A 13,419-nucleotide genomic window follows, 5' to 3' on the forward strand; every position below is an offset into this window, starting at 1 on the left:
TGCTCTGACTGGTCAGGAGCTGCATCCCTCCTCAGCCTTCCTAATGAGGTGCCTGGGCTTGTGTTTTCCCCCAGCAAATGAAATCAGCATGGGTTAATTAGCCAGCAATGGCCAGTAAGAGCTTATAAGAGTGAGAAAGGCAACAAGCCGTGGGGATTTGGCAGCCTCCTCACCCTGGCCCTGCTTATCTGGGTAAATTAGGGTTTAATTTAAAGGAAGTACAAAGGCTTCTATAGTAGCGTATTGACAGGCCTGTGCTAGAGAATGTATGATATGTATGGGGGAGAGGCTAAGATATATAATGTACAAGCTCTATACAATAGTGTTTCTGCTGCAGATCTCTTTTTCCTGCCATCTCAGAAGCACGGCAGTAAGGCTGGTGAGGGATGTGCAACAAGGAGCCATGGCTGTGAATAACCAGCAAACTCCCAGGAGGAGAGCTGGGGCCCTGATCCTGCAAACACCGGGAACGTGTCTTCGCTGTGAGGCAGCCCGAGGTAGGTGATGGTGAAGAAGCTCAAGTGCCTGCGTAAGAGCATGGCTTGTGGGAAAGGGTTTACGCTTATGCTAAGTGCGGTGAATTTAATTTTCTTGCAATAGCACTTTAATATTACAAGGCGCTCCAGAAAAATCAGAGAGGGCCTGAAGCGAAATGCAGCCGAGTCAATTGAAGTTAACTTCCCCGGGCACGGGGCCAGGCCCCTCTTTAGAGGCTATTTTCCAGAAAGGCGGTGGATTGCCTGCAAAAATGTATTTTCAGCCGCTTTTGATTTGGCTGCTTTGAGCCTGCCCAAGCGAGCTGTGTGCAGAATGGCCCCTGAAAGCCTGTGTTTGTTGGGGGGGGCAAGGCTGTGAGCATCCCCTAGCTCCACTTGCAGGGTTTCTTTCCCCTAATGCTGTTCTTTCAGGCACTGTGGTAGGGGCAAGAGGGGTTCCCACAGCTTTTCTCCCCGATCTTCCCACTCCTCCCACCAATCCCCAGTCTAATGCTGCTGCTCCTGATAGCTGCTCTCTGTCTAACTGCATTATAGCCTATGGGGGGAAGGAAACTACTGCTTTAGCTTCAAACAAAAGATGCCCTAAACCAACTAATTAGCCACCTGACTTGCTCCCCAACCTCCCATGACACTCCCGTATTTTTCGTGCCGTTTCGGCACCATTAACAAGCAGAGCTGCCAAGGCTGCGGCTGGCAGCTCCCCCAGCACAGGACTTGGGCTCTGGCAATGAGCTTGTGTCCAGCATCCCGAGGGGATGCTCTGCCTCTTCTCTCTTATTCATCTTTCTCTTTGCCATCATCCTTTTTATTCACAGGCGCTTCTTCTGGCCTACTTGCATCCAGTTCATTTTCCTTTTCTTAAATAAAACCTGACTCCAGGCCTTATTTGGTAAATAGAGCTGGGAAAAGCTGGGCTTGCTCTTTCTTCTCCTGACGAGCCTTTCAGGATGGGGGAGATGAGATGGAAAGAGAGAGAGATGAATAGGATGCAAAAGCAGTGAAGAAAAATAAACACGAGATAAAGGGAGCGTGGGAGAGAAAGAAAAATGAGGCAGATCTATAGCTGGGATGGGGAAGCAGAGTAAAGGCAAGGGGGGACTTGCTAAACTCCAACCACCCCTGCCCCCTGCACATGAAGCGAGGGATCCAGGGGAGCAAACTGGGAACACACCAGTATAACGTGGGCAGCGCTTAGTTAGCATCCTTCCCCATGCACCTCCTGGCCATGCCTACGTGGGGTTTTGGGGAGAGGGGGCCGGTCTGGTGAAGCGATGGCCACACTTTCATCCTCCAGGAGCTCTCCTCTCCTCCTGCATCCCCTAACAAATTTTCGCCTGAGGTGCAGGTCGCTCATGGAAGCAGCCGGGCGCTTTAACCTGGCTCTGTCTCCAGCTGTCAAACGCTGTAAATATCTGGGAGGCAGTTAATGCTGGGAAACAACGGAGGTGCTTTAAACGCAGCCCAGAGCCAAACCCACCGCTGGTAGGGCTCATAAATATCCCCTTTGTGTTTCTTCTCTGTCAGAAGGCAGCAATAAAAGAGAACAAAAGCCAAAGCCATCATGGGGAGGCTTCAGCATCTCTGGTGCCTCCTTACTCCTTCCAGGGCAAGTCTAATAGCAATGAGGAGTAAAACCCAATTAGCTGGGGGTGAGCTGGTGGCACGGGGAGCCCAGTACTGAGACGGCAAGGTCAGGAGCTGGCACAAGAGGCTCCTGAAGGGCTCAGCATGGAAATTGTTGTTTTTCCTATTATTTCTCCATTTTCAGCAGGCTGAGTAGCACTGAACATCTGCCTGAAGGCAAGTAACCTGGCCCAGCTCTTGAAACCACCGGCTTCATTGGCAGCAAATGAAGTCCTCTGTTACAGAGATAATTTTAGTGCTTTAGCCCTCACTTTATCTGTGCTGAAACCGGGTGAGAGCGAATGCTGTTAAACAGGGCGTGTGATGGGGAAACAGGTAATTGCTTGCACCAAGCAAACCCCAGGCATTGCTGGGGATGCCGGGGAAATTTCTCCCCTTTATCAATGGGTCCCACCACCCCATCAGCCCTAAAAGCAAAGGACCCTCGGGGCAGCAAGACCCACACTCTAGGAAGGTGGAAGCCCTGTCTGAAGGCAGGCATTGATGGCATAGCTCTGCCCCAGTTGTGATATTTTTAATAGGCTGAATTGTCAGCTGGACCTGGCAGAAAAATCAATAGGGGGACTTGAGAAAGCAGTCAAAATACATGGAGCTAAATTGGCCACTCTGCAGGCAGCTGTGTAGTTTCTCGGGTGTCATGATGTGCGGCTGCACTGAAGGGGGGGGGAATGACGATTTCAAAAATCCTTTGAAATAATAGCCTAAGATTACTGAAGTATCTTAAAATACCAGGGGAATATCCAGAAGTGCTTTTTAGAAAGTTGGTGGTGGAAGTGGGAGGAGTGAGGGAAGCCACTTTCCTGCTGCTGAAGGCATCTGGGGAGGGTTGGGGTGGGTTTCTCCCTTTCCCAATTAGACCTGAAGGGTGGCCTGCCACTCCACCTGCAGAAACCTTATCTGCAAAGCAGCATATCAGCTTTAGCAGAAAGCCTCTCTTTCTCCAAAGTCTCTTTAATTCCATCCTTTTAGATCTGCCTTTTCAAGCGCAGCCCCAGCGACATCCATCTGCCCTTACAATAGAGATGGTGTCCTGAATCGTTTTATTTTTGGCAGCTTTGCCTTCAGCTCCTCTGTGGCGGGGAAGCGGGGAGATGCTGTCCCCTGCCTCCAGCCCTCCCCGCTGCTGCCGAGGAAGCTGTGATGCCGCTGGGTTTGGGGACGGCTATTTTGGTCCTCCGTGCCTCGTCCGCCAGCGCCTGCAGGACAGAAGGACGCTTTTGGGGAGCAGCTGTAGGCACCTCCTGAGGCTGTGCAAGCCTGTCCATGAGTTACTAACAGCTTGTGGCTTTTGCTGGTTCATACCCAGGTGCCTGTAGGGACAATCCTGTATGCCACCCTGCATCTACCCTGTGGTATGCCCAGGACCGGGCTGGCCTTTTAATGTTCACTGCTTGGGGCTGGGAAAGGCATGGGGAGCTTAGCCCTGAGTTTTTAATATCTGGCAAGCTATTCCGCAGCTAGAGGAGAAAAGACAGAGGAGGAAAGTGGGGAAAAATATAAAGAAACAATTTTCTTCTAACATTTCTCTTTTCTTTTTCAGTGTGAGCCCTTCCGGGAGGAGGTCTTTAAAATTAATAATGTTCTCTCTTTTTCTCTCTCTATTCCCAAGACTCCTGGTTTAAATTAATGAAATGTCAAATACTATTAAGTTCTGATCATGTGTTTGTGATAACGAAGGGAATGGTTTCCAGCCAGTTTACAACTCCGATCCGTTCTCTCCCTCCCCCCCACTTTTTTTTGCTCTGATTAAAACTCCCTTTATTAGATTTGCTCTTTCATCGGCTCCGTCTGATTTCCATCCTTTGTGGTCCAAGGCTGGGGAAAGCCTTTTCATTGAGCAGAAGATTTTAAGGGTTTTCAGCATTCTAGTGTTTTCCTCCAATGTCTGCTCAGACCGGGGGTGACAGCCCCTACCACAATGCCTTGCTGGGAGCTGATGGATGCTCCCAGGGACCTCACAGCACCTACCCCCAAGACCCCAAGCCCCATCATTTCTTTTTTTACTTCCTTCTTTCTGTACTTGGGAACTGATTATGTTAATAAATTTAAAAGGCCACATAATAATCCAATGCACCATAGGCAGCACCCTTGCAAGGAAAGAAGAGCTTCTTTATCTCCCCCAGTGCTGTTTCTCAGCAGGGGAGCAATGGGGGTGATTACAACTAACACAAACAGCGGTGTGGGTCAGGCAGAGGATGGTTGGTCCCTGCTGGCAGCATCCAGGGGGTTGCCAGGGCATGGCCCACATTGGGGCTGGACCCTGCCACCAGGATATGGCTGCCGAGGCGGGAGGGATGTCAAGCTGGTTTTTCTGATGGTAACTTCACCAGGACACTGGGGGGGGGGAAAAAAGTCCCCTGATGGCCATAAACTGCCTTGGGAAAGACCAGCTGGGGGTCTCTGAGGAAGGGCACCTCAAAAGAGTGAACTTCCCGGCTGTGAATCAAGGCAGCCCTTGCTTCGCTCGCTCCCCCGACAAGGTTGTACAGTGAGGGTTGTACAGCTGGCAGCGTTCCTAGAAGGATGATTTAGGGAAGGATGAATGGATGGCCTCATGTGTAAGCAGCTAGATGGGCCCATCCCCTAATGGATGGGCAATGAGGCGACAAGGTGCTCTTGCTGATGGCTTCATCAATCACCCATCTGGCTGGGCTCTCCAGCAAACTGGAAGAGCTTAAAGGGTTAATCTGTAAGTTAGGACTCAACACCAAAGATACAGTCATTGGGAGAGAAGAAAGCCCTGTTGAAAGCTTTAGGAAATAATTTGCCTTGGCACTTTCTTATAGGAGTGAATTGATTTTTGCTGGGCTGTGTCAGGCTGAATTATGAATGGGGGAAAGTATGGCTGGCGCTCCCAGAGGTGAAGGTGTGATAATTAAAGGTATGTGCAGAGGGGGCTTGGGGGCTGCTTCCTTCCAGCAGTTCCCTCGTCAACCTGGAGACACAGCATCATCATCCCCGGAGCCCTTGGAGAAGTGGGTTTGCTCCAGCCTGGACACAAAGGTGGCCCCCCCATGTCGTGCTCCCCAGATTGGGCCAGGAGAAGCCTTTCCTGGACCATGTAGGACCATCTCCTCTCCCTGCCCAGTCAGCGGAGCAGCTGATGCTCGTTACTGAAGGGCAAAGCATCGCAATCACCCTGGGAGGAGGGAGAGTGTGAGTGTGCAAGATCTGATCCCATCGCAAGCATCACAATCACCCTGGGAGGAGGGAGGTAGGAGAGTGTGAGTGTGCAAGATGTGATCCCATCACCCTGCCCTTGGTCCTGCCCTGCCCACTGCAGCCTTGCTGGCAAGGGACCGTGCTCCTGCCCTTCGTCCTGGCCTTAAAAGCTCCTGGCGCTGCCTCGCTGCCCGCATCCATCTCCACCAGCCTGGCGCTGAGCTTGCCGCCTGGACGGCGGGGTGGCTCTGCCCCCCAAGTGCTTTATCGATTGCGCCCCACTTGATGCCGCTTTCCGAGGCAAAGATCCTCCTGCAGGCTGCTGGGAATTGTAGTGCAGTAAAGCTGGCGATCAGGAATGGAGACAAAGGCAGGCTCTCAGCTCGCCACTGGCCTGGTCAATGCGGCTCCCCTTGGCGGAGCCAGCGCCAGACCTTGCCCCCAGCACGAAGCTCCCCCCCCAGAGAACATGCTGTCTGCCTCTGGTACGAGCCGAGCCGCTTCTCCGTACAGCTTGGCTTTTGTTTGCCAGCTCAGGGGGAAGCAGTGGGAAGAAAATGAGGTCTGGGCTTTTTCTTTTCCCCGCTTGCCCTTTTATTTATTATCATCTCTTACAAACCAGCTCTGGCTCGTCAGTAAGACCTGGGAACAGCAATTCCTGAATAAGAGAGACCCTGTAGAAAAGCCTCACCTGATCCCAGCCACTTCCCAAACAAAGGGGCTCAGACTATCCGCTTCCTTCCCTGCCCCTTTTCCCAGTAAATCCCCCTAAAGAACAGCTTGTTCATTAAGCTTCTGCTCCGTAATCACAGCTAAACTAGTAATAAGCACAGGTTCATCCAGCTTGGCACAGCATCCCCCAGTTCCTAGGAGGATGGAAATGCCGTGCTCCCCAGGGAAATAGGCAGGCATGGAGAGGAGGAGGCTATCGCACGGCATATCCAGCGCGTGGCGGGGGGGAATGGGGGGGACCCTGTCGTCTCCTGGAGCTGTGGCTCAGCCTCCCCCCCCCCCCAGGTAATTGTGCATGGAAATGGATTCCCATTTCACTGCTCAATCGTCCTGTTTGCTGTCACAGCCGAACGTTTTGCATGTGCAATTACCCGTCCCTGCATATATCTGTGGGCATGCTCAGGTGTCGACTGCCAGCCTTCGGCGGCCGCCGCGCAGCCACGTCGCTCTGCGTTTGAGCTTTAATAGCAGTCAAGCAGAAGCCATTTTCTGTATGAAACTGCAGGACCTATGGGGTAAATAAATGGGTTTGAAAGCCTAGCAGTATAATGAGTTAATTTAAAACCTGCCTTCTTTTCTTGTATATTAATTTACTTGGTATTATGTTTAATCTTTCACTTAGTGGGGTTTCACTGGCTTTTTTCTCCCCTTCCCCCTCCAGCAGCTCCCTGGGATGCTCTGCCTTCGGCAGGAGGAAGCCAAGCCAGGGATGGAGAATAGGGACCAGACCCGGGCCAAGAGGAGCTGCTGGGTCCCGCAGGAGTGGGCACCTCACGGGCTTCTGCTCTCGTGGGTGCCCGGCGGGCAGATGCAGACCGATTCCCCCACGACTGGGGGCAGCCCACCGCTGGGTTTCCCTGGTGCCATTTGCCAAGGTGCTAATCACTTCAACCAACTGGGAGGGTGGCTGGGGGAATTAATCAGTTCTAATCAGGACAACGATAGCTGATGAGGCAGCTGGATGTGGTAGTGAAGGATGGGGTTGTGCTTAGCTCTCCGTGTCTGCTTTAACTGCCTGCCTGCCCGCCCCTGGGCATGGGGGATGCCCAGCTCCTGACCCCCCCAGGCACAGCACTGAGATGGGGACCTTGAGCCATCGCTCCCCATGCCCCCCCCCCCAGCTGCGGCTCCAAGCCCCTGCTTTTCTGACTTTCCACAGTTGGCCCTGTGTGGAGGGGCTGAATTGTGGCTGCCTGGATGATTCTGCCTGAGCATCCATCACACTGGTCCTGCTCCCATCCTCCCGCCAGCAGCCATGAAGCCTCTAGTGTGAGTGGATGGCACTTCACACCATCAGATGAGCACCTCTCTGAAGGGGCACGGGAGGCCAGTGCCATGAATAAAAGGCTGGTGCAGCCAGGGAAAGCAGGGCAGAGATGGCAGCAGCAGCTCCTCGGTGCTCCGAGGATGTGCTCGTGCCGAGGTGGTACGAGCCGAATTGGACAAGTGAGACGTGGGTCCCTGTCATGTGGTGCAGCTTTGCACCCCCAGTCTCACCCCAGGCAGCGTGAGCTGGGTTTTGTGTCGTCCCGTTACTGAGGCTGAGATGCAACCCTGTGCCCATGGCTGGTCCGGGTGCCCACTGGATTGCCCACTGGTCCAGTCGAAGAGAAAGCAGAGGGTGTGATATTGCAGGCAGCGCGCGGGGAAGCAGGGAAGGAGGGAGGCAGCAGGCAGGGCTTGGCAGGGCTCATGGGCAACCCAGTGAAGATGCAGTGGTGGGTGTCAGAAAGTGTAGCAGGCATGTCCGATGGCATCGGGAGACCTCGCCTGGAGCATCCCCGGCCATTTCCATCACCTGTCTCCAAGGGGGATTAGCCTAAACGCTCTGCGGGAAGGACTGGATGATCTGGAAGAGGGAGAGACTATTGTGGGTCTTATTTAAGCCAGGCTGACCTGAGAAACTGTCCCTGAGGCCACCGTGGCAGAGTGGGCTAATGCCAGGGAGAGGAAGATGGGAAACTGCAGGGCAAAGCATGTGGGTCAGGGCCCCAGGGCCGCATCCAGCCCATGCAGCGTGGGGTCACGGGCAGGAGGTTCGGTCCGCGCCCGGCTGCCTCTTTGGTGCCAGGGGAGCATCGGCAGCAGCTGCTGCTGGGGGAACATCCCCCTCCCTTCCCTCTTGCTAATGAACATAGGTGAAACTTGCTGTGCCATGACTTTAATCAGCAAAGAAAACTGCAAAGCCTTTTTTTTTCTTTTTTTTTTTCTCTTCTTTCCCCACCTGCTGAATTCAGCACCGAATGCGAATTAGGCGGCGTTTGGGCTTGGCTGCGCGCCCGCTTCCCGTGCTAATGCAGGGAGCCAGCCTCTCCTGCACATCCAGCCTCCCAGGCTAATCCACGGCGCGCCTGTATCAGCCCCTTGCATTTCACGCTGTGCGCAATAACCTCTGGAGCTTAAAGCCTGCTCACTGCAGTCTCAGCCCCCGCGACTCCTCCGAGCACCCTGCCAACAAGCTTAGCCCTTGCCAGGGAGCGGGACAGGCCTGTGGCACCCATGGGTGGCTGGGTAGGGTGGATTTGGCCACGGTGCTGGGCTGGAGGGCGAGGACATGCCGCAGCAACCTTGGGAGCCGAGCCCACAGCAAGCGCTGCCTTGTGCGCGCCGTGCTCGCGGCTCCGGGGAGCTTGTGGTCGCATTAGCCCGTGGCTGGCGTGCAGGCAGCGTGCTCAGCAGCGACAGGCAGCCTGGGGAAGAGATGCAGGGGTAGGCGTCCTGGAGCCCTGCGTGCCTAGGGGGTGCTGGAGCGGTACCCCTGGGCTCACACCTATGGGTCCGTCAGCGCGGCAGGAGTAATTTGCAGCTCCATTAGCACTGGGAGTCGGCACAGCGGCCACGCAATGTGTCCATTTGATAAGAGGCAAGTTCCACTGAATAATGAGCAGTAATTGGATTTCAGGGTTAACCAGCTTGCAGCAAAAATAGAAAAGAATGGAGAGCCATTGGATATTTCTGTTCTGGCTCATCAGACACTGGAGGTTTATCTCTGCTGAGAATAGCACAGGAGAGGTAAAGTTATTAGTGACCATCAGAGCATGGTGATACCATCTCCCTCTTGTGTTTAGTGGGATGAGTCTGTGCGTCCTCTGTGAGTTTCATTTAAGGCTATGGGAGTTTACACCCCCCCTGCAGGATAGCTCTGCGCGTATACCATTGCACTGCAGCAGAGAGGAGAGAAATCAGCCCTCTTTAATATGCAGGAGCACCCAACCTCTCTGCTGTCGGCTGGAGGGGAAGGCAAGGAGCTGGCAGCCCGGGGAGCAGGGCTGGGACAGCCGATGGCTGGGCAGACTCATTCGGCAGGCACGAGGCAAGCTCTCCTGCCGGCATCACCTCATTCTGGTGACAATCTGGCATGGGGAAGGCTGGCACATGTGCGGCACTGCCGTGCTTGGAGCTGCAGTCGACCGCTTTGGGGTGGCATCGGTGGAGGTGGAGCGGGCACTGGTGGCTGTGCCGGGCACTGGGAGATGCTACTCGAAGCACCGTGCACAGCCACCGTGGCCCGTCTTGCTGCAAGATAAATTCATGCTGGAAGTGGCGCAGAGAAGGGCTATTAGTATGGTGGGGGGAATGGAGAGCCTGTCTTACAAGACAAGACTGAAAGCACTTGGCTTGTTTAGCCCAGCAAAGGGAAGGCAAAGCAGGGATATGATTACTCTCCATAAATATATCAAGCAAGTAAACACCAGGTACAGAAAGGAACCATTTAAGCTAAAAGACTGTGCTGGCACAAGAACAAATAGGTTTAAACTGGCTAATGCAGGCTGGAAATTAGGAGACAGTTTTTAAGCATGGGAGTTGTGAGACAGTTTTTAGCCATGGGAAGCAGAGGAGGAAAAATACCTTATTGCTTTCCAAATGGAACTGGACCAGCCTGTGAAAGGAGCAGAAAGCTGGCTGCCTGCAACTGCAGGGGCCTGAAGTGGGAGTCGGCAGGGTCCTGCCCGCTCCAGGCTCCTTCCAGGAGGTGCTGGGCTCATTGTGCGCTGCCGGTGTCCCTTGAGATCCCCAATTTCCTGGGGCAGGGAGCATTGTTCCCGCAGACAGGGACAGCCGACGCCGGTCTCCCTCTGCTTGGGGGCTGGCAGGTACCCAGTGCATGGGACGGGCCCCCAAAATGCTTGGGAGTGCAAGGGGTGACAAGCCAGAGGCAGCCAGTGTCGGCCACCGGCAGGGAAGGTATCACGGGAGCTGAAGCATCCGCCAACCTGAGCGAGGCAGCTCACAGCACCCGGATTTGGGCTGGTGACCTGTGGCCGTCACTGCTTTTTCTGGATTTTCTCTGGAAATGGCACACAGCTGGGCCACCAACTCCAGATTTTACCTCCTGCATGAAATTATTCTGAATTCCCTGTATATTTTAGGGCCTGCCTAAAGGATGGGTGAAGAATCTGCTGATGAGGACTCTAATCAGTTTTGAGAGCAGGTAATTTCTCAGCTAGAGACCAACTCCAAACAGGAAATCAGATTCAGGAGATGGCTGCTTTATGCAGCACATCATGGTGGACTAGAGCAAAGCTGCTTGTAATAATAAGCCGAGCTGGAATAAGAAGATCATTACTAACATTATGCATTAATTATTTTACAATCCTCCTACCAGGTGGCTTTTCCTATCTCGCTTATCTCTAGCGTTAATGGAATAGGAATAACTCTAGACCCAGTCCTGGCATCTGGGCAGGTTTTTTGGACGCTGCATCTCCTTCCTGAAACCTGAGGAAAGATGTTCCCTGCCTTCAGCGCATTTTGAATCTGGCACCGTGCCTGGGATCATAGTAAGACACAAAAGCATCTGATGGAAGCGACCACTGGATGGAGCCTCAAAGGTCATAACAATACCCGCTTCTAGTACAGATGGTGTTCGCTGATGAAAAACGCCAAGCACGAAAGCAGCGAGCACCAATACTGCAGCATAAGGTACGGAGGGATGCTGCCTGCGCTCCTGCCGCAGAGCCGGGGCTGGGCAGCGGTGCCCGAGCACACCGCCCTGCTCCCAGCTCCGTAGCCCGGAGTGAGCTGCCTGCACCTCTGCCTGCTCCTGCCCCCAGGGCTGCCTGCCCTTGCTGTGGCGGCTGTAGTTTCCTTGGGTGGTTTCCTTGGGTGGTTTTCTTTCCTCCTGCCCGGCGGCAGCCCAGCATATAGCCAACGGCCAGGGGCGCATTCACACCCCAAGGCTGCGCAGGCTGGGATGCTCTATAAAACCTCACCAAACATGTTTCATTCCAGCGAGACAAACAGAGATAACGTAACCGTGTGAAGAGAATTCCAGTTTTGATTAAAACCCACAGATCTGCAAGCCTCGGCTCCTGCTTGAATAAGGATGAGGATAATATTGGCAGGAGAAAAACGAAAACATCTAATGATATCTGAAGCAAGAGTGTGGCAGGGTGGCAGCTTTGGGAAGTGGGGTCCCAGCTTCACTTGTGGAAGGGAGCCCAGTGACTTTCCCCTGGGGCAGAGCCCTCGGCGGCTCCTCTCCCTCCAGCCCTGGGAAGGGGTAAGGCGAACCAGGCCAAGGGGATAAGCTTAGATCTGGGAACAGAACGACACACAATTCGATCACCTTGCAAACTTGCTTTGTTAAGCACCCGGAATGCTGCGTAGCAATGGGTTTTATGGATGAGCACGTGAAGGTGCTCACTAAAAGGGGGCCTGCAGAGAGGGTGAGGGTTGCTCAGGGAGGGGGTTTTGCAGTAGCTCCGTACGCCTGTCTGCAAGGATTAGTGTCCCCTGCGCCGGGCAACCCATGCTGGGCATACAGACACGAGCAGCACATGTGCGTGGGATGTGGTGTAAGTTGGTCTTGCAGAGAAATGGTTGATGATGCTCCTGCAAGGCCAGGGGGACTGTTTGGGTATGGGAGCAAGGGGAGGGGCTTCCTCCATGGGCAGCTGGGCTTCCAGGCCCTGCAAAAGTGGCAGCTTGGGCCGGTAATCTCCAGGCAGAGTTTTTAGCATGGTTGCTGAATGCACCAAGCACCAAGGAAAGCTACGGCTTCCCTCAGACCCCGCTGAGATGTCACATGGATAAAATCTTCCTCGGAAAGTCCCCCCCGGCACAGTTCAGGCTGCCGGCGGTGCTGTGCGCCTGGGGACAGCTTGGCCCAGTCCCCCCTGACTGCAGCCACACTGGGGTTCACTGGGAAGGTGCGGGGCAGTGGATAACCTGCCTTGACCACAGCCAGCTCTTCTCTCCACAGGAACTTTTCCCCGCACCGGGGGGGGGGGGGGCCGTGGCTGAGCCCTGACAGCTCGACGCACTGATGGCTGCAAAGGCAGCCTTTGCAGCCATCAGTGCGTCGAGCTGTCGGGGCTTAGCCGCACCGAATACTCAGCACCCAGAGACCCCAAGGGAGGCCGGGGGAACGACGGAGAACGAACACCCCCCTGTTTCAACCAGCCCCGCCCCGGGCTGGCTAGACGAGCTCTCTCTCTTTAAAGCAATCCCGGCCGCGATTTGTCACCGGAGGGGAGCGGGGAGGCGGGAGCGGGAAGCGAAGGGGGGGGTGGGAAAAGAGGAGGGGGGGGGGACGCGGCTCGGTACGGCGGCGGCTGCTGCGGCGAGCGGAGCCTTGAGCCGCTTTCGGCGGAGGCTTGGGGGGGGGACACTCGGTAACACCCGTAAAGCCCCGGGGTATGCCCCCGCCGCCCCGCCGCCGGAGCCGGGGTGTGGGGAAGCGGGAGAGGAAAAGCGGGGAGCCGAAAAGAGAGCGGCGGGGAGCGGGGCGAAGGAGCCCGGCCGAGCCCCGAACGGCGGAGGATGCGCCGAGCCCCGCGGAGCCGAAGCCAGCCGCAGCGCGGAGCGTCTCGCCCGGCCCCCGCAGGTAAAAGGGCGGCGGAGGCGAGCGGGGCTGGGGCGGGGGTAGCCACGGGTGGCATCCTGCCACCGCTCCCTGCCTCCCCGGGGGGACCTGCGGCTCCTCGGGGAGTCGCTCAGCAAAGTGGTACCCGGCTCCCTCGCAGAGGGGTTGGGGTGAGGGAAGGGGCTCCCCACCCCTACCCCCACCCCCCCGGTGCGAAGGGCTCCTTTGGGGTAGGTAGACAAACTGGGGGTCACCGGGCTCTCGGCCCCGCTGCCAGAGGCCCAAGCCGGAGCGACGGCAGATGCTCAACGCCAACCTCAAAACCGCCGCGATCGAAGCTCGGCTTTGAGGTTCGATGCATCCAGTAACCTCAGGCAGCAAGCGCGGGAGACGGGCAGAGCTTGGTGCGGGGCTGCCTGCTGCCGGCAGGCCGGCTGCTTGCCCGCCTTGCCGCCCGCTCCCCGAAACCGGCCAACTTTGGGGCGCCTGGCACCCAGCGCTACTGGTAGAGCGGTGCGTGCGATGGGAGCCAGTCCCTGCCTTGGGCAGCTTGGGCTAGAGCTAGAGGAGATGAGAAGG

At 55.4% G+C, this 13,419-nt stretch overlaps 1 protein-coding gene across 2 annotated transcripts in view; it reads left to right on the forward strand.

Annotated features, from left to right (window-relative positions):
- Window positions 1-12,586: 12,586 nt before the first annotated feature.
- LINGO1 (leucine rich repeat and Ig domain containing 1) overlaps window positions 12,587-13,419 on the forward strand; it is a 165,216-nt gene continuing 164,383 nt past the window's right edge. Inside the window, exon 1 of one of the 2 annotated variants that reach the window (XR_011327026.1) lies at window positions 12,587-12,861. The gene's annotated coding sequence lies outside the window, so the exon portion shown is untranslated. The remainder of the gene's footprint in view (window positions 12,862-13,419) is intronic. The other variant, XM_069797874.1, reaches the window with a different exon arrangement.

This window comes from Haliaeetus albicilla, chromosome 12 (assembly GCF_947461875.1).
Source record: "Haliaeetus albicilla chromosome 12, bHalAlb1.1, whole genome shotgun sequence".
Lineage (NCBI taxonomy): Eukaryota > Metazoa > Chordata > Aves > Accipitriformes > Accipitridae > Haliaeetus > Haliaeetus albicilla.